Genomic DNA, 21,108 nt, shown 5'->3' on the forward strand with positions numbered 1-21,108 from the left:
TACTGCAAGGACCCTGTTGTAATTCTTTTGTCAGATTTTTTTCTTCTCTATAATAAATTGCCTTTTTTGGGGCCTTAACTTGTTAAAAATGTTAAAACATGTTGAAATTTTACATATTTAATGGGTCTTGCCCATGGGTGTAGCACATGTAATATGCCAAGACCTTCAAAAAAGACTTTTGTACCCATACCCTAAACCGAACAGGAAATGAGATATTTTGGATCTACTGTGCAAATTTGGCACCATTTTTGCAATTTACAGAGACTCTTCCTACAGAATTAATCAGATCAACATCATGTCATTTTGCCAGCGCTCTCCTTGAAATGACTTTCAACATCAAAGTTTACAATGGCTTTGTTTAGTTGTCGATTAGTTTCCCCAGTAAGCCAAGTCAGTGGGTCAGCATGCACATCAGGGCTTGTGTTGTATCGAAGTGTATGTTTCTCTGTCCAAGGTTTGAATTAAGGGTGGGATTGTGGGGGTCTGTCTCCCTTGATTAAGACCTGGACTAGTTATGTGGGGGTAAAAAACAACTCGCGGTTTGGGGGGCGGTTACAATATATTTCCCATATTCATACCTGGAAGAATCTTGTAATACAATTTCACACACCCCTAAAGTGGACAGCATCATTTCTTAACTTTGATGTTGATTGTCACATCTGCCTGCCTCACTCCCATCAGTGGCTTACATCTCACGCCCTATCTGACATACCAGAAGGTAAATTGATACACTTTCTCTCTAGTAACCAAAATGTAAAATATAGAAAAACTTTTGTGCACTTGGCATCTTGTACTATCTATTTTGTTTTCTTTGGTTTGTTTGTTTTTTCCAGCATTGATAGAGACATGAGGGAAACAGGAAAAGCAGGGGAGAGAGAGGGGATGACACGCAGCAAAGATGTTGGTGACTTTATTTTATTTTTTAATTTATTTATTCATGTATTCATTCATTTAGAACTCTGTTTTTGACTTTGTGACTTTTTTTTACTTTGATGATGGAACTGCTTCAAGAGATCATCATTTGATCATCATCAAAGGCACAGAACATACACACACAGTGTTTGTACTGTGTCTTGGTCAGTTCCATTCTGATTGCCTTCACAGTAAGACAAAGCGAACTGTACTGTACTGTACTGAAACATTTATCTGAAAAAATGTTGCCCACGACATCATCTGCACCATTTCCAGCAAAAAAAAAGGATATACTCCACAGCAATACCACCCTCTACCAGGTCATGGATTTTAATGGAGAGGGATGCTTTGGCAAAGTCGCAGAGTGTTTCGACTTAATCAAGAAAAACATGGTGGCAATCAAAATCCACAAAAAGACTGAAGATCATGGCATTCAAAGGGAATTGCCGATGCTAGAAGCACTCAGAGCTCTTGACCCAGATAAAATGAACATTGTAAGATACATGGAGAATTTCAGGTTCAATGGCCTCTCTTGTTTGGCCTTCGACATGCTAGACAGGAGCCTTCGGGACCTCATGAAGGAGACCGAGGGGAACCAGCCGAGTGTCAACAAAATATGGCCTGTGACCCACCAGCTACTGGTTGCTTTTGAAGCCCTGAAAAAGACTGGAACCATGCACACAGACTTGAAATCTCACAATATAATGCTTGTCAACCACAAGGATCAGCCATTCAGGATCAAGCTGATCGACTCTGGTCCGGCCCTTCCAGTGAGCCGAACGGAGGTTGGAATGATCATGCAGGCCAGTGCATACAGGGCTCCCCTTGTCCGAATCTGTTGATATATGGGGAGTTGGCCGCGTCATGGCATTCATGTACTTTGGTATCAACTTCTTCCCTGCCAACAGTTCTTATCACTGGATGAAAGATACGTTACACCTGCTGGGTCAACCAGTAGATCATCAGCTGCTTGCTAGAAAAAACAGCTGGATATATTCCACCTTGGATCTGGACAAAAAATGGAGACTAAGCACAACAGAGGAGTATGAGGAAGTAACCGGTGTCAAGCCAGAGGTTTCCAAGAGGGTTTTTGACTTGGCCTGTGATTTAGAGGATTCAGTAAAGAGATGTCCAGCAAAAAGTGATTATCATTATTATTATTAGTATGAAGACAGAATGCCATTTTTAGAACTCCTGAAATGTTGCCTTCATCTGTACAGAGAATTACTCCCAGGGAAGCCCTTAAACACCATTTTATAAAAATGGTTCACCTGGTAGATACAATTGAGACCAGCACCTATACAGACTCTATCTTTCAGGTAGGTACATGCCACATTAAATTGTTTGGTCTTGCTCTATGAAAACTGGATACAGCGGGGAGAGCAGAGCACCTTAGTGGTTTGCTCCTTACCTGCGTGTGTTAGTGTTAGCAAACTTCAGTTTTACAACGCATAGCGGCACATTTCTCGTCACATTCTTTCTCTCTCTTTCTCTCACCATGCACTGATTTCTGGTTGTTAAACCTCGCAACGCCACTGCTAAGGGGCTGCAATCAATGGAGGCAGGCTCCACGGTGTCGTCTCACAGTACTATTCAGCTCGACCCCCGGTGCAGCAGCGGCTGATAATGACCACGGCTTGAACAGCATAGCACTGTTGCAGCCCGTCCTTGTTTTCCCCAAACGTCACTTTGGCCCGACTACACAACTTGAGCTGTTACTGTGGGAGACCATGGCTGGAGTGCTCTACAAAGCTATGTTTCCCCTGTTGCAATTTGGAGCAAATAATGACATGATGCTAGTTAGTTTTTACCAAGCAAGGTTTTAATAATTGGAAACTGCTCTGGAGAAAGACAAAGGATTTAGCAAGCATGCATCTAGTCAATGCCATTTGAAAAGTGCTGCAGCCTTGTCACAAATGAAGCAAAGGGAGGTAACTGGGGAAACCATTGCAAACCTCCTAGGGCCCACTCAGATAGAGAAAAACAGGTACTACATTAAAAGCTTTGGAGAAGTTGTGAGGTTCTTGGCAGTTAATGAGCTTCCACTTCGTTGCAGTCTGGAAAGTCGACATGATGAGCAGGACCTCTCTGCAGGCCTCTTCCTAAAACTGGTTGAATACAAAAGACCCCAAGCTTAATGAAATTACAAAAAGTATTCCTCAAAATGTAAAATACATATCCAGAGACATACAAACGCTGGCTAATTTGGTATTACATGAGGTCATAAATACATACAACAATGCAGATCATGCAGGGTTCAGCATTAAAAGTGATTGAACTAGAGACAGATGCAATGTGGAAAATCTTTCAATAATGATTTGCCTGCGGTGGTATTCCAGAGGGGCACCTGATTGGTCTGCTTGATCTTAGTCAGTCAGATGCAGAATTTATGACCAAACGAATTCTTCAGCATCTTTCTGGCTCTGGCTACAGTGCAGATGAAATCATCAGTCAATGCTATGATTTTTTTTTTTGATCTATCAGGATCACTGCACTCCTTCTTTCACCAGCATTATGTGTCACAAAACTATGATGTCCCCTCCCTCAAATGCCTGCTGGAGATTGGGTGACTGACCATGATGTGACCAAGTGCCTTATAGAGAATCAGGATGCTATTACCAGCATCCTTTCAGAGGTTTCGGAGGACAGTGCAGCAGCTGTGGATATCTGCACAAAGGCATCAGGGCTGTTGAAGGAGCCATCATTTCTTTGAAATAGGAAGATTCCTCCTAAATTTGCTTGGTGCCTTTAAACCTGCAAACGTCATTCTCCAAGCTCATTCTGTTGACCTGTGCTGTGGCTGGAAAGTAGTCAGTGCATCTTTGCAGGCTCTGAGGGAGCAGAAAGAAGATGAGTCCTTAGCCAATTTTGACATAAATGAAGATGACCCTGCTCCAGCAGCTAAAAGAAAGAAAACAATGTGCTTACAGCTCACAGGTAGTGTTGTTCTGTCCACTGTAGGCCACCCTCAAGACTCTGTGACTCCTAGCCAGTCCTTGAAGAGAGCTCTTAATTTGTAGAGATGGAGACAAGGTTCTTCAGGAGCAAACTTGATCTCATGAAAGCAGTGAATTGCTCTTCCTCAGTGTCCCTCTTTTCTGGTTGTTGCCATGTTGAGTCCCCTGCAGAGGCTGACAGGCCGTGCATGCAGTGACAGACTTTCTAATGAAATTCTTGTTGCAAAAGTCATTTTTGAGATCGAGGTGATAGTGATATTTTGTTGACTAAAATATACATCACATCTTACAACGTCTCCATGGCAACGTTTACGGCCTACTGCCTCTTCCTGCCGCCGATAGGTGACTAATCTTGAGTTTCAGACCCCCCGGTAAGCTAACCATGGATAAATACAAAAAATGAAAAATCTCAGAGGAAAATAGAGAGTTTAATTCTGAATGTCTGGACGGTTGAATGCTGTACTTGGCTATAGTAAAACTATATATAAAACTTTAACGCTGTGTTATCTTCATTTTAAGGGTCGAATAGGTTTTTCAGATGATTTTAATTTGTGGGAAAGGGGCCAAAAATGGCTCTTTTAATAATAAAGGTTGCAGACCCCTGAACCAGCTGCTGCAGACGTCTCCACTAGTGCGAATTCCGGCTCTTTTCAGTGAGCCAGAGCATTTGGCTCAGCTCACCAAGAAAAGTCGGCTCGTTCGGCTCCCAAACAGCTCTTCATTTTACCACTTCTGCCTTTTATAACTCGCTAGCGCTGTTTTGACCTATAATTAGTATGTGTGCACATATATCACTTAAATTATTCAATGTAATTATACTATACCTTATCATTTCCATAATACCATAGTTTTACATTGTTTGCTATAAAAGATTAAATGTAAAACCATCAAACACTATTACATGCATATTAAACGTTTTATTTATACTGACTGTTGTAGTGTTTCGCTACAAACACTAAATAGACAGTGCATCTGGTCTTTGTACATAAATGTATGTCACAATGCTAATGCTACTGTTTTGTTTTCAATGCCATATAGTATTTTTGATGTTAACATTTTACTGTCACTGTTTTAGCCCCATACTGCAGCAGAGAGGGACATTTCATGATATTGAATGTTCCGCCCCGGCAGTGAAGCCTGACAGCATCAAAGAAATTGACAAGAAACTTGCTAATCAGGAAAAAAACTTTATTTTGCGTTTTGTCTATGTTTGCCTTGGTGTGGAATATTGAATTAAACGCATGATTATTTGATTTGTTTTGCTTGCCTACATTTTTCTAATTTGTTATTATTTTCTCTATTACATTTGGTTTATTTGAGTGATCGTGTTGTTTGTTTTTTTTTTACTTTGCATGCAAGTCAGTTTAATGAATATTTTAGGCTCATCCTTCAAAACTATACCACCTCATGCTAAACAAACTCTTGATGCAAATGAGCGCTTGATGGAAAGAAGGTGGAGACTGGTGAGTCTGTTGATGTGAGTTTTTATTTTGTCAGTTGAAGACGCACAAGTCAGCAAAGCCAGTAGGGCCACGTGGGAGCTACGAAGAGGAAGCTGATGAGACTGCGCCGATGAATGCTGTTGGACACTGGACTCTTTAACACTGCGACTCTTACCGGTGGTTGGAGCATTTGGGACTCTTTTTATTGTTTGTGCCCAAACTCAAACCAGTTCTTCGTGTTGTGACCAGGAAAACTGGTTTGAGAGTGGCACAGACCCTTTGCTGGTCAGTGTTTCGCCGGCGCTGTACAGGGGACAGAGGCGTCAGGGAGGAGCTGGAGCTGAGATTGCTGCTAACCTTTGTTTGGATTGTTCCTCTCATCACTTACGAACCAGACGTTCAGGAGGTTTTTACCGACAGCCGAATTATCCTCAGGGTGTCCTCCTCTCCATAACAAAGACCAGGGGATTAAAAACGCCAGAAACACTAATAAAGCAGTTTAAAATAACATAAAAATAAAATAAAAAATCAGCGATTTACCAATGCTCTTCGGCAGGAACAGGACAGGACTTCTCCAGCTGATAGAAGCTGAGCTGTCTAACATTTGCCTGTTTTTTGCATGGATGTATTATAAGAACTGGATACATGATCAAAAATGGCACCATTTTCATTTCTATAGAAGTTGCTCGCCTGGCACATATGCCGAAAAGTTTCTAGCTTCCGTGTTACCTCCGCGTTATGCAGCCCACTGAATGTGCGCAGTAGTGTCACTCCCATCGTGGGCTATGAGAACGAGCAAACAGCGTTCAGGATCTGGTGCTACGCGTTCATAAATGCTATGCTAGCGGACTTCATGGAGGAGTAATAAGACTTCTACAGGACTTGCTCAGGGCTTGAAATCATCAATTCATACAAATGACAACAGCAACAAACAATGAAGATTATGTTCTGGAAAGTAAGATGGTGTTACACCAATGAACGTTGATAACACGGAAAATTCGTGTTGACGGTTAATTGTGATGTTAAAGGGAAAACGAGTCATTCAGTCAAAAGCTTTAGAGCTTAAAATCACTTTGGATTCAACACAATAAATCATAATTGGACAGAAGTATTTAGTCTGACCTGTTTTTTGAGGCTTTTCATTAGAAATTGATGCTGCATGTGACAGATATTACAACTTGGCTTTCCTACCTTTTTATATTAACGCATATTCATATAGCACATCTTCTATGTATTATTATAGGCCTACTACTTATTTATAGTGAAGCATTTTAAATGAGATTTTGTCCATGATGATGTGTTTTCCATCTTCTTACCACTTTGATCCATCAAAGTCTTTCAGTTTTACTCATATTTAAATGTATTAATTAATTAAGCCACTGTTACTTCATATTGTATAGCCAGCCTGCATGGTGTGACTCTTTGTTATGAATTAGATCAATACAATAGAATATTTCCACAACACTGCAGAATTTCAATGTCCACAAATGTAGCTGTCACAGAACCCAGGTATTTCCATTAAATACATCACTGTCCCAGTTATTTCATTTGAAAAATTTAATGTAAATCAAAAGGATTTTTTAAAAAGATTTAAGTTAAATGATAATGAATGCCATTGAACATTTAGCATACTGTATCCGGAACACACAATGACGACGTGGGGAGTAAGAGACGACGATGAGGACCTCCAGGATGGTTCTACCCCTCAGGGACCGGTGGGAGAAGGGGAGCAGGTTGCATCATCTCAGGCCACCACCGCCAACCCAGTGGACGTGAAGTCAGTTATAATTTTACCACACAGAAACAGTTTCAGCCATAAACTAAATGAATGTGGTTGTTGTGAGCGGAGGACAGGCTGGTGAAGTCAGGATGAGACACTGCTGGCACACAGATCACAGGAACGATCACCTATCAGGTAAATGACTTACCAAATTAAAATTCACTGAAAAAAAGTGTTATTAAAATTACGTATTAAGTACACAATTCAAAAAAATATACACATTTTAATGTGGAAAATTTACATATTATAACTTGAATGTATTTTATTTTATTAAATACTTTTTTTAAATACTACAAACTCATTTGTGGAACAAGATAAATAAAACCACGTTTGAGTTGTAATTGTCAAGGTTTGCAGTGAACAGAAGAAAATTTGAAATAATTGGAACAATTTGAATGCAGTCACAAGCTGTAACATTTATAGTATTTCACTTTTCACAACATTCACTTACGAAGTGCTTTACAGTAAAAACAAGTAATAAGAGGAATAAGTAGCTTTAATTTCATATTCTTTTTTTAATTACAGCTAGTAGTTTCCCTTGACATTAGGCATGTTAAATGTCAATTTTCATATTGGTTTTAATCCAAGACTTTCCACACAACCTTTATTTGCAGTTTTGAGAACCAATAATGATCATATGTGGAATTTTATCCATAGATTTTACTTACTCATTTCATTGTTCCGTTTTCGTCAAATGTTACACTTCATTTAGATGTAGTTTTCCCACATGCCAGATGGCCTGTGTATGAGAAATAATAGAACACTATGTCATCACTGTTCAGTAAAAACCTTGTATCTCCCAGTTTGATGATTTTCACACTTTCACATGCTCCTCTATGGGCTCACAAAACCTCATCAGAACCCACTGGATTATGTCAAAAATGCAGTTTCATCAAGATGAAAAAACAGCTGACATTTTGGCAATACGAGGCTCTTTCCCAACAATTTCAAATGTACATCGTGAACTGGTCCCTAAAACAGCCACATTCCCTTATTTCCATATTAAAAGTGTAATATAATACAGCTATACTGCTCCTACTCAGGCTTAGCTTGTACAGGCTTTACATGTAAATGAGGCAATTCAGCATAGCCACTTTTTATTCATTGTCTGGTTTTACCTTTTCTGTAGTTACTGAACCTCCAGACTGAGCTTCTGTCTACACTCAGCTGTGTACAATTAAGTAATGGAGACCCCTCTTTGAAGCACATGTTTCCAGAACACAATAGTGTGGGATAAGACTGTCCTAGCCTGTGAATTAAGAAGTCATGTTGCTTAAAAGACAATAACACAAGACAAAAAAAAAAAAAATCTTTTGATCTCCTTGTGGAAAATTAGGCCAGTGTACTGAAACTGTATTTGCTCCACCTCCATGTGATGCAACCAGAGAATGATAAAGGTGCTTTGTGCCAATGACTGACACAATGGGAGGGAAAGATTCTTGGCTGCATTTGGCAGAAAAATATCTCATTTCAAGATTCTCAAGGAAACTGTCTGAAATTGGTATTTTGAGGTGAGTGCTCACTGACATTTTTGGAGCAAAAACACCAAGAGTGGACACAACAGTTTCTTCCCTTGATTGATTGATTCTTTGATTGATTGAAAAACTTAAAAGCAGCAATTGCTACTAAAATATGTTTAAAATCTGTCTGAAGGGACAGAGAGAGAGGACTTTTTTTTTTTTAAGAGTTTCTTTCCTCAGTGGACAGACTCCCTCGGAAACGTTCTGGGGGTTTTCTGAGACAGGACATAAAAAAATAACAACATTGCCCTAAATAAAGATCCATCCAAATGAAAAACCCTTTTCTTGAAAGGAAGGATGAGGGCCGCCTGAGTGGGCTCCCGACTGCATGGCTGGGGGGTCGGGCTGTGGGGCTCCTGCGTGCCCTTCTGTTGTTCCGGTGTGGTTCCCACCTTTACTACATAATTATAGTAATGATTATCAAAGTGGGTATTTTGTACAGACATACACATAAATATGTGAAATCCCTTATTATTATTATTATTATTATTAGTATCATTACATACAACACTTTTATTAACACATCTCACCATAAAATGCAAAAACACTACCCACAACATACACTCCCAAATCCAATCCTCACTCCTAATTATATCTATTATGTTTGTTTTTTTATTTAATAAGAAAGAAAAGCTTCTGAAGCTTATCATGGTGTGCCATTTTCACCCACTGCTATTATCATGTTTTGCTTGCTTTTACTTGTATTCTTGTATTCTATTTGTGTGTTTTGTGTGAAGTAAATGAAATGAAATAAATGAATGAATATTAATTGATTGATCAAATCTTTTTTTTTCCAGCCAGTGGCTTGTGACTATTTGAACCTGCCTCATATATTGTTTAAAAGTCAAGAAGGCTGTTGGAAGTTTTCTCAAAAGCTTTTATTTGACTTTAGAGTCTGAGCAAGTTGCCTGGCAGCAGCAGTGGAAACGCCTCATAAAAATAGAACAATTAAAAAAAATAAAACAATAGAAAAATATTCAGTCATTAATTTCCAAGATAACTTGTTTGGTTATAAGAAAACTGTAGAGGGCACCTTTAATCAACCCGTATTTATGTTCTGTACAAATTTGAATGATGATGATACAAAACGCAGTAATACATGTGCAATGCTTTTTTAAAAAAAAAAAAAACTATGTGTCTTTGACCTTTTTCCAGGTCTGCACTAGTTACTTTGTGTTTTCAAGCAAAACTGGCTTCATTTCTTTATTTAATATTTTTTAATCCAGCATCTGGAGCACATTTCTCTAAACTTCTCTGCACACAAAACATCCACAGTTTCCTCTCTTGACATTCAGCCAGGTGTTGTTCACCATCTATTCTTTGATTTGAGTCTGACAATTCACTATCTGGAACATTATGAATTATACTTTTTGCAACCTGCTGCTGGTATTATGTCCATGCTAGAAGATAAACAGTATATATATATATATATATATATATATATATGGTAGTTACAGAGCTGATAAATGGCTCTGTAGTAATTTTGCAGCTCCTCAAATATTGACTCTCAGGAGCAACTGTGTCACAGAGTTAAAGTATTTAACCAAATTTCTTCTCCCTAAATACAAGAAATTACATTTCAATGCAGTAAACAACATGATTACAAGATATTTTCTGTTAATATTTCAAATAAGTTCAAATTGTTTATGTAAGTAAACTCTATAGGGCTGATAAATACAAGATAATACATTTTTGAAGCGCCCAGAAACTTCCAACAAGTCCTCCAACCCAAACAACCATATAAACAGTCATATAGGTCTTTTTTTTTTTTTTTTTTTACAACCCTCTCATGCGACCAATAGGAGTGTCTCCTGAAATAGAGCCCCTGCTGGGGCAGGCATACCTTGGTTGTCATGGCTAATAATAATAAACACGTGGACTGTGGGGCCTCGTGTCTCACCGAGGAGGGCGCGTACCATTAAGCTTTAGTCCTAACCGCAGCAGCCCGGGTTTGAGTCCGACCCGTGGCCCTTTGCTGCTTGTGTAGCGGGTTAGTACTCTTGCGTTGTGTAGATTAAATGATAACCCACTCTTAGTTACTGCTCAGCTTGGACCCAAATTTATTTTGGCGCTGGTGAATAAAGAGAAAAATCAGCCTTCACAGCCAGTTCTCATTAACAATGCAGCTCAGCATACACTTGAGTTCAGACCAAGTGGCAACCCACTGTTACGTCACCCATTGGTTCATGAACTGCCGTTTTGAAGCCAGGAGTTTGTGTTTTGGCCATCGCCATTTTGTTTTTTTGAAACCGGAAGAAGCCATACTGTATTTGGAGGAGAGGGTGGAGCTGGGGAGGAGTGAGGGGTGGATCTGACCCGATGTGACCTCAGGAACAGACGACACAGTGCACGCCTGCCTGCTCCGGCTGCCTGACCGCAGCAGGCTCCTGGATGCGCAGTACGAAGTCGCTGCTTAGCATTCATAATTTGAGGTAAACATTATAGCTTAGTGTTAAAATAATCTTAGCAGCGAATTGCATACATGTCCACATTTGGTAAATATCACATATATGAGGAGAAACCTTGTAATATTAGCTGAAGTTACTGTGTGTAAGCTAGATGTGTGGTGTAACCACTTGTATTAAAACCATAGACCAAGGGAAAACGTGTTATAATGTCTTTTAAAAATTAGTTCTGCAAAGCTAAGGTTACTTTACTGAACTTACTGTTAACAGTGACAGCGGGTTGTCAATGTCGGTACGTCACGGTCACTAACGCCATTTTTCACAGTTTTAAATACAATGAATCCAGTTGGGATGAGCTAGTAGAAATGTATTAATGTAATGACAATACACAGTGTTGGACTAATTTTATATCTCCAGCAGGTTGGTTTCTGAAGCCGTAATTGTGCGCAGTGACTTACGTATCTTCTGTTTTGTATCAGGGACTCCGTTCCTCCATCTGTGTAGCAGCCATCCACAAAGAAACGGAAGGCACTAGGCCAAGAGGAGCAGCACCGGTTAGCTGCAGAGGTAAGCTGTAACATTGTTCTATATACAGGACATGAAGTGTTTTACCTTCGGCATCTTAATATTTTGAACGATTCACCACACAGCTACTGAAGAAAGCAAACACGCCGAAATGTTTAGATGTAGTTTTTTCATATTTATGATATTTAACAATAACTTATACTTACTCCTAAATACAATTATATGGTCAGCTTGTAAGGAGATACTAATGATATTTACATGGTGAGATATGAACATTTAATCCTACTGTTTATTATGTGTAGTGAGCTTTTTTTAAAATGATGCATCATTTCATAGGTATGTGATACCATTCTGACACCATTCATGCCAAGGAGAGGTTCTTTTTCACCAAGCACAGTGCCACTCTGCTGCAAGGAGACTTGTTCCCCCAACACAGTGTAAAGTTCCCGGATTCAGCGCTGGAAACCACTGTGGAAGCCTACCCCACACTGGACAAGGCCAAACTGAAGACAGAATTGTCCCTGATCTATGAAAATGAAGAGTTCAAGGCTTGCAGTGGTGCACTGGCTCTCTTCCAGGTTTTCATGGAAAACAACCTCCAGGACACATTCAGCGAGACTGTAAGTCTTCTTAAGATTCTCATCACCACACCGATGGCTACAGCAGAATCAGAGAGGTGCTTCTCTACTTTAAAGAGGATGAAAACATTCCTTAGGAACACCATGGCACAAGACCACCTGAACGCACTGGCTATGCTCTCCATGGAGAAAAACCTGATACAGAACATTCCTGACTTTAACACCAAAGTCATTGAGAAAGTTTGCTACTCAGAAAGACAGAAGAGCAAAGTTCATGTACAAATAAGAGCACTCACTCCCTCACTCACACACACACAATCTCAAACACACTCACTCACAAACACACATACACTCACTCACAAACACACTCACACATACACTCACTCACTAACACACTCACTCACAATCACACTCACACATACACTCACTCACAAACACACTCACTCACACAAACACACTCACTCACAAAAACATTCACAAACACTCACTCACTCAATCACACAAAAAAAAAAACACACACATATACAACTCAGTATTTGTACACAGTCCCCAGGTTTCAAGGGAGTGAGACATAAATGCTGGTTAGACTCCAATTGGTACATTTTATGTTCCTATGCCAGTTTTTCTGTGTATAGTTAACTTTAATCACCATCCACCTGTAAATATTATAATAATATACCATTATATTGTAATTTTGTATTAAGAGTATTCACTAATGTGTTTACAGTTTTTTTCAATCGCTAACAAGTGCTTACCCATACTTCAGAAACCTTTTCTAAACTCTTAACACAGACTCACACCTACAAAACACAATATGCCAAATGGATAATTTTCTTCTCAAAAACATATTTTGTTAAATATATACTTATTCTTCATTTCAAAATAGAACACATCTTTCTCTGCACACACCAACTTTACCAAAACACTGCAAATCTGACTCAAAATGAAATTATTCTGTCAAAGAATAACACTTGTTTTCACTTCACAAGGTACATGCAGTCAATCAAAGTACACCAGGTTTCAAAATACTGGCTATTGTTGACATTACAACTCTGCATAAACTTTTATGTTTCAGTTTTACAGGTATTTGCTTGCAAAACATGCAATCCACCGTTTTTACACTAAATTTATTGGTTGGGAACTGTATGTCCACATGTAATGTTCACATTCAAAAGCATTCCAGTAAAAAGCAAATCAGTTTTTTTTTTCCTTTACTGTTTACTACAGGAGGTACAGTAGAAATACTGTTTACAGTATGATAGAACAGAAAAAGTTTTACAGTATTGCCTACAGTGAACAAAATATCCATGAAACACACAAGAGCATTCTGAACAAAAAAACAACAGCAAAAAGCCCAGATAAAATCTGTCTCGATCTTCAGGGTTAGGCCACATGTTTTCATCAACATCGCATCTGATATTATCCAAGGCGATGCACCTGGGATAAAACCGCTTGGTATGTCGGATCCACCCTTGGCAATCATCAACTGTGATGTCCCTGCAGCCAGCATCCATGGCTTCAAGGAGGGACATCATGTGGCTGATGGTCATAAACCTTCCACCTCCATGCAGAAAAGAACTCCTCTATGGGGTTGAGGAAAGGTGAATAGGGTGGAAGGAAGAGATGTAACAGTCTTGGGTGGACTTCAAACCATGTTGTTATTGCTTGCGAATGATGGAAAGCCACATTGTCCCAGGTGATTACAAAGGTCCTCATGTTTTCACCCTCCTGATCCTGCTCTGGAATAGTCGCTGGTGGAGATCATTGAGAAAGGCGAGGAGGCGCTCGGTATTGTAGGGTCCAACCTGACATCTGTGAAGGAGGATGTCCGCAGTGGTAAGTTCCATACAGTATGTATATATTGATATTTATACCACAATCAGACCATTCTGTTTATCTTTATATTCTTTAGTGGATTTCACACTCGCCCTCTTCAATGCACTGCCATCCTTCTTCCCCTCACCAACTTCACCACCAAAGAAGCTTGGGAATAGCTGTGAGGCACTTCTTCATATCCTGAAGGTAAGAAAATGTTTGTGTTGATTCCTTTTGATGAAGTGCCTTTATTTTCTCACATTATTGTGCTTGTTCACATTTACAGTAACAATACACCTAAGTTCACAGTCATAGATATCACCTAATTTATGACAAAAGGGGAAAACAGAAGTGCCTCTAGTGTCCCTCAAATGGTGTTCACAGAAAGAAATAACAAAAATGTTTTGCAAAACCTTTAATTATATCATTCATTCACTGATGAAACATTAAAAATATACCGCCTTGCATCAGCTTGTATCAGGTATTAAACCATCCTAAATTCTTACATCAGTTTAACATTTCCCCCCCTACCCTATTGTCAAGTAATTCATGTTTATTTCTTACAATCTGATAATAATGAGTATGAGTTTTTAAACGTGAATTTAAATTTAAGAGTGCTCAAGTCATTGGTTGCAACCTGATAATTTAATTTTAAAAATGATCATACACTTTCAATACATTTTTATGTCTTCTCACTCTCTACGCATTGTTCTTTTTTTTTCTGTTCCAGTCAGGCGAAGACCCCACCCTGTACCTGGAGAAGCGTCCTCTCTGCTCCCCTGTTCTGCTTTTTGATGGATCAACCACCATCGTGGCTGTTGGTAATGTACCTGTGACCACCATCCTACAGGACGATTTCTCAGAAGGGATGTTGGTGCTAATGGCATACTACTACACTTTGCATTTAACATACCCTAAATGTGTTGCAACGCTCCTCTCTGTTATTCAAACAGAGGTAATTGGCGACACAATCCACGATCAAGATGCCACTAGTGCATATAAGAAAGCAATGGCTGATTGGAAATCTTTCATCGAGTAGTAGCTGAATATCAAGCAGTATTTTGTCATGTCAGTTGTTCTTGTTATTGTTAGCTGTGCCTTACAATGGTTTTGTGTATTCCACAAGTTACAGTGTCACTTAGTTATTTGCTTAAATTACTCACAGGGGTCCCAGCAGATCTTGAGTCTAAGTTTTACCTCATCGAGGCCTGTATTTCAGGATACGTTCATTGAAAAATGCTGATACATGACTGAGAGAGCTGAGTTTTTCTCTTTTGTGAAATGTGAAAAAAATACATTCAAATGTCTCTGTTGTAAAGATTGATTGTAAGAATGCATAGCAATTGTGACTCACTGCTCATGATGTTGAGTGTTAAATAAATGTTGAACGCTCTTATAAGTCATTCTGGTGGTGATTTCTGTAAGATGTATATTCTAAAAATAAGGACAGGCTTTAGGTTTTAAGGTTTAGTTTTAAGATGAAGTAAGCCTTGTTTCAAGATAAACCTGCTTGAATTAAGACAGAGCTTAGTCATTCTTCACTAATACTATAGTATTTTTCTCTAAATTTAATATTTTTCTTAACTAATCTTCAGCTCAATTTGCTAAAAGTAAGAAAGATTTTGTTTGTAATTGCTTATATTGAGTATATCTCACTTGTTTTGAGGCTGTAAAAAGTTACTTTTTAAGTAATCTCATCTTAAAACCAGCATTTTATGCTTATATTGAGTATATTTCACTTATTTCTAGGCTGTAAAAAGTTACTTTTTAAGTAATCTCATTTTAAAACCAGCATTTTATGCTTATATTTAGAATATCCAACTTGTTTTGAGGCTGTAAAAAGTTACTTTTTAAGTAATCTCATCTTAAAACCAGCATGTTTGGCTTATTTTAAGCCTTCCAAACACCTCTGTAGACATGCTTATTTCTAGATTTAACAATCTTAACTTAAGAAATCTTGTCAAGTGAAATTATCTTGCTGCATGGACAGATAATTTCACTTGTTTTGAGTACATTTTAGAGCTAAGAGTTTCCATGGCTACAGAGCCGGGCTTTGAGCCGGGACTCTGAGCTTTGAGCAAAGATCTCAGCTTCTAGTTTCTGCATCGTTTTCCTAGCTTCAGCTTTTCAGCCTCTAGCTTTTAGCTTCATTTGTCCCTTCTCACATCTTCTTCGTTCTTAGCATCTCTAACTTTTTCTTTCTTCTGACTTTTTCTGACCTCTGACTATGTGTGAATTGATCTCGACTGTTTTATCCCCTGAGGGCTGGCGCATGTTTCAGGGGTGTCACCCGTCGTCTCCTGTGTTTCCACTTGGAGAAGAGAGTAATTTTCCACAGAACTTTGGAATAATTTAATTCTAGAGTTTACTTGAGTGAACTCGTACATCCGTCTTCCACCATAACCACAAAACAATAAGTGAAATAACATATAAAACTACTTGCACTAATAATGGCAGAGAGGAGTAATAGGAGTGTTGATTTCATATTAAATCCTTCAAACCTGGAATTAATCATGATACAAGTGGTTAATTGATCAAACAACAATATAAACATTTCCCAAAGCTAATAGTCTATAAATGTGGGACTGTTCTGGCTCCGTTCCTGTTCACCCTGTATATGGCGGACTTTGAATACAACTCTGAGGCCATCGTTTTCATCATCATTGCCATCAGAGGAGATTGACGCAGATTATAGGCCACATATTCACAATGGACAGTGTGATAAAGGCTTCATGGGTTAGGAATGTTTGCCGCTGGCTAAACGTGTCGCTATTGCATCACACCCTGTTCATAAGGAGCTCACTATGTCAGGGTTCTCATTTAAAATGCAATTTGTCTTTGTGTTTCTTGTTTAGATAAGGCTCTCATGACCACCCCACAGTCAGGATCTCATACTATGATTACATGTGATGGATACTGCTGCATGTGGGTTTCAATAAGACAACAAGTGACAGACAGAAAGAAGCAGAAAGAGAGCAGAGAGATAAATAAGCTCTTGTCTTAACCGGAGACAGGAGAGACAAATAATAATAAATTGCTTGTTGATTAATTGATTGTAATTTTATGATGGCGTTCCATTCAATGATTTATCATTCTTCAAGATTGTCACCATGTTCTTTGGCAAACAGATGCTGAAAAAATATTTCATGCTGATGAAGCTCATTTACATTTGAGAAACAGAGAGGGAGAGAAGCCAAGGGTTATCCGACATCTGCAGTGTCTGATTTTTAAATAAACACAGATCAACAGATCAGCCAGATGAAACAAATGTGAAAAAGATTCAGTCGCTGCATGTGTGTGTGTGTGGGTGCATGTGACTGTGTGTGTGTGTGTATGCGTGTGCATTTTTGTTTTCACTTATCTTGCTTACGTGCGAACCAACTCTAAGCTCGTTCTGCTGAATCCCCATTTTCCTTTAATCTTCGCTCGCAGTTTATGCTGAGATGAAGCATAATGCACATCAATCAGAAACACACACACACCAATGCATATATCAAAGATAAAATTAATGATATCAAACAGAGTTATAAATATGTAGATTATGTTCTTACCCGCTGCAGTCTGGAAACAAACACACGCCATTGCAATCACAACAAAACACATTTTGACACCAGCAGAAACTCGGAAACAAAACTCACATCACATAGTTTTTGATAGTTACTTGAACTGGAGCAGTTTTTGTGGTTGAGGTCCAGAGGTTTAAGATAAGATCTGTGTCTTTTTGGCTCAACCACAACAGCAGGACCAGCCGTAGACGCAGTGAGTGGTTGAGGCTGTGAGCTTCAGGTCATTGTCGTGCTGAAACGTGAACCGCCACCCCAGTCTCAGGTCAGGTTTTCTTCAAGGACCTCTGTGTCTGCCCCCCCCCCCCCAAGGTCTGATCTAGTAAGAGTCCTGTGGGTTCTAAACTTCTTCCATTTCACAATAATTGAAGCCAATGTTTACTGTTCACAGGAATGATTTTATACCCTTGGCCTGCTCTTTGTCACCTCAAGTGATTTCCATTTAACCACATAAAGACCTGACTGATGGAGTGATGCTGAGATGGTCATTTTTCTGGCATGTTCTCCCATCTCTGAAGAGGACTTCTGAAGCTCTGTTAAGCCGGGCTCTTACTACGGGAGTTTTAAAGTCCTAACCAATTTTGAAATCAGATTGCATCACACACATGAAGGTGAAACTTCAGGGATGTTCTTCTCTTATCTCGAACATGCACACACTACAAGATTACTACAAGATCAAACACTACAGATTATATGCTACAGGGAGCTTCACCACCTCATGTGATCTCATGGGGAAGCAGATGTAACCAAAGCAACAACTTGCTGTAACCTTAGTAAAACTTTGTAGTGAGAAAGAACAAAAGCAGAAGGTGAGAAAGCGGTTGGGCAGATGGTCAACACAGGTTTCTACAGCGAGAACTGGAAGTGAAACCTGTATTGGGCCAAAGGCCGCCCCACAGACTCAAAATCCCAGCATGCTCCACAGTTCACACCTGAAGTGGATTCTGGGGAGTCTCAAACTCACGCTCCTCATTGGCAGAGATGTAGTAACGGAAATGCCCGCTGTGCATACGCAGAAGGAAGAAGTTGCTTCTTCACGGAGACACGGAAAACCTACGCCCGCTATGCTCCGATCACGTCGACTCTGCTGTCTTTCTGTGCTGCCAATCCAGGAACCAGCTGCCGCCACCCTCATGGAACGAGTACCGCACTGGAGGACCTGTGCTGGACTTTGCCAATGGACATTCACACACAGGAGGGTGATTGGTAGAATCGTGTTATTAATTTAATAAATCTGGAATGTGGTTAACTTTGTTGATTATTGTGAAGATTGAATAAACATTATTGTAGTTAAAGAGAAGTCTATTAGTCATTATTGTGCATGCTTATTGTGACCTGTGGCTGATTGAGAGAATCAGCGCTCGAACTTTAGTCATTTTGTAGTCGTTGACCCCAGGAGGTCAGCTACTACTACTAACTATTAAGGTCGTGAGACTGCAACCTGGTTTTATTCTCCTCCAATTGTCAGGAGGGGTGAATTGGTGTTCATTCGGCCCAAAAGTCCCAGAGTAGTCTTAGCCTGGCTTTTACAGTGACGGTTGGGTCTTTTGTCACCTCCCTGATCAAATGCCCTTATTGTCTGGAACAGTCCTGGTGGTTCCAAACTCACACCCACTGGTTCCGTTTCACAATTAATGAGACCTCTGTGCTCCTGGCAACGCTAAAAGCTTTTCATTTGGTTTTATACCCATGCTCTGGTGTATGTCTACAGAGAGAAGATTTCATGACTTGGTTTTTGTCCTGATATGCAGCACCCTATTTTTGTGAACCCATGGTCACGTTGTAGAAGACAGTTAGCACAGGCCCTGTGCACTGGGGATATACCAAGCGCACGTTGGTATTTTCGTGGCCAGTCGTACCTCCAGCGCCCCTGAAAACAGAGTAGGATCAGTAAGAATACATTATCCTACATTATAAGAGGGTATCAATCACTTTTACTACCTTCATCCCTTCAAACACATGGATCTTTTCATCATGGCAGTATGGGAATCCCATAGAGAGCTTTCCTTTAGAGGAAACTTATTGTTGTCTGGGACGTCACAATATGGATGCAGCAGCTCAAGTATACTGCCGGGAGCAGATCAATGTCTCTTTTAAGTTGAATTCACTTTGGACATCTATCATACTCTGATCCATAACCATCTGCTGTTAAACACCACTGTAGTGCCATATGTACAGTGAAAGGAGGACTAAAAATGCCATCCAGCTTTATATTATCATGTTATATGTATTCTTCATTTCTGAAATACTTTTTAGTTTTTAATTCAGTCTTGATTTGCTTGTTTTACAAAGCAATGTGTTTGACAATGTGCTAAAAAACAGTTGCCTCAAATTGCAACATAAAAGTGATCCTGGTATGATCCTCAAAGAAATGATAAAAAATGCTTTTAGGAAACACCCGAACAGTCTGTTTCACACCATGGTGATGATCACAGTGATGTCAACCTGCATTGTAATTAAAAACACAGAGCTCAGTGTGTTTACTTTCACCATGCTTGTTAAAAAGATGATATCCTTTGATTAACCGTTGCCCCTGTTACCCAGTGTTTTGGATGGAGACCCTAGGCGAGGGGGAGGGAGCGGACGATCCTGAGGGATTTGTTAGCAGGGAGAAGTTTTAATTGATTTATGATATTTCATAAGACTGTGTGAACCTTGTGTTTTCAGTGTGTAAGGATCCAACACGCCTGTTAATTTACAGTGGAAACTGTGGTATAATTAATCAAAATGAGAAGTTTAGTATACGCATAAGGTTTGTGTGGTTATTTTGCAGCACTATTTTGCACACAGGCTACCAACTAACTGTCGTGGATTACAGGGCTGGTAAGAATCACTCATTATTCTTTATTCTGTCATTATTGCCAGCCAGAAAAACATATCTGCATGATCACATGTCAGCTAGTTGAAAACAAAAAAAAGTAGAGCATGAATATAGGGCGTAGAATAATTTTAGGGCCCTAATTCTTGGCACAGAGATTCCAGTGCACCACATCACCACCACACTTTCTTCTGTGCCTCTCCTCCCACCAGGGCGCATGGCGAGTCACCAAGACACCAAAGCGGCGCAGTCGAACATATAACCTCAGAGCCTGCATGAAAACACCAGTTCACTCCTAGACCACTGCGCCCGTGTGATCTGCTGGAAGAAGGTCCCAGAGACCCAGATGAATCTGATCACTGGCAGCTGATCCTCACTCTCTCATCAGTGGACTTGTAATTTCAGCCTCCTAGAACTGGTGTTCCTGTCGAGCTGTTGTGTGTGTGTGTGTGTGTGTGTGTTACCGTGGTTGTGGTTGTGCCAGCCGTACTGTGGTAGCCTACCTACAGTATGTTCATCTCAGTTTAGGTCTTTCTTGTCCCTGCTGTCTGACTGTGTCTCCATCGTGCAAGCAATATCATCAGTTCGATGAAAGCTTTGTAGGTTATTATCTGCCTCTTTTTCTCATGTTTTGTGGCCAGTCCGGGAGATTAGTGATTGCTTTCTCTTTGTTTGACATGTAGGTTATCTAAGTTTTGTTTTCTAGCCAGCATGGGGTATTTCATTTGTTATTTGAGACCCTGACATATCTTGCTTCCCTTAATCTTATGTTATTTTCTTGCTACATGTGTTA

The 21,108-nt window shown here is 39.7% G+C and overlaps 1 pseudogene; it reads left to right on the forward strand.

The window, feature by feature from the left end:
• Nucleotides 1-18,700, forward strand: part of LOC147817768 (homeodomain-interacting protein kinase 2-like) — a 24,100-nt pseudogene extending 5,400 nt beyond the window's left edge.
• The last annotated feature ends 2,408 nt before the right edge of the window (nucleotides 18,701-21,108 follow it).

The sequence above is a fragment of the Seriola lalandi genome, unplaced genomic scaffold, assembly GCF_002814215.2.
Source record: "Seriola lalandi dorsalis isolate HSWRI2012SDOR001 ecotype SW California unplaced genomic scaffold, Sedor1 jcf7180002054898, whole genome shotgun sequence".
In the NCBI taxonomy this organism is placed as follows: Eukaryota; Metazoa; Chordata; class Actinopteri; order Carangiformes; family Carangidae; genus Seriola; species Seriola lalandi.